A 550-nucleotide genomic window follows, 5' to 3' on the forward strand; every position below is an offset into this window, starting at 1 on the left:
AAGGGCACTTTTCTAGGAGAAAAAACTAACACCCAAGTTATGTTGACTACTAAGCAGGACGCTCTTTATTTGCTCTCCCATTTGTGAAGGGATTTACATGTGAAACCTCCCCTAGTGCTAATGGGACTCTTTATCCATCTCAATCCTCCCTGTCACAGAGGACAGGATGACCGCCAATGGGATACGAAGCTTGGGGTATCTAATATAAAAATCTCTTGGAATTAGCACTTCCAAGTTTCAAAGATCCACGTAATGTAATTTATTTCCACATTTTCTTCTCATTTTGAAATCTGACTATTTTATTCAGGCTTACCAGGGGCAATTACTGTTTGGAAACCTGGCTTCCCTAAGTATTCTGGAAAAACAGAGTCATTCGATCTTATTTCCTGTCCCCATCGCCTTTTTTAAAATGAAGACAGAAATGCTACTGCTAACAGAAAGAAAGCTAAAGAAAGAAAGAAATCATTCTTATAAAAAGAATAATTTTTAACATTATGGTTTGAAAATGAACTGAACTAAATTATTTTCTCCTCATACAAATTTTTATAAA

The sequence above is a fragment of the Bison bison genome, unplaced genomic scaffold (genome assembly GCF_000754665.1).
Source record: "Bison bison bison isolate TAMUID 2011002044 unplaced genomic scaffold, Bison_UMD1.0 scf7180017864057, whole genome shotgun sequence".
In the NCBI taxonomy this organism is placed as follows: domain Eukaryota; kingdom Metazoa; phylum Chordata; class Mammalia; order Artiodactyla; family Bovidae; genus Bison; species Bison bison.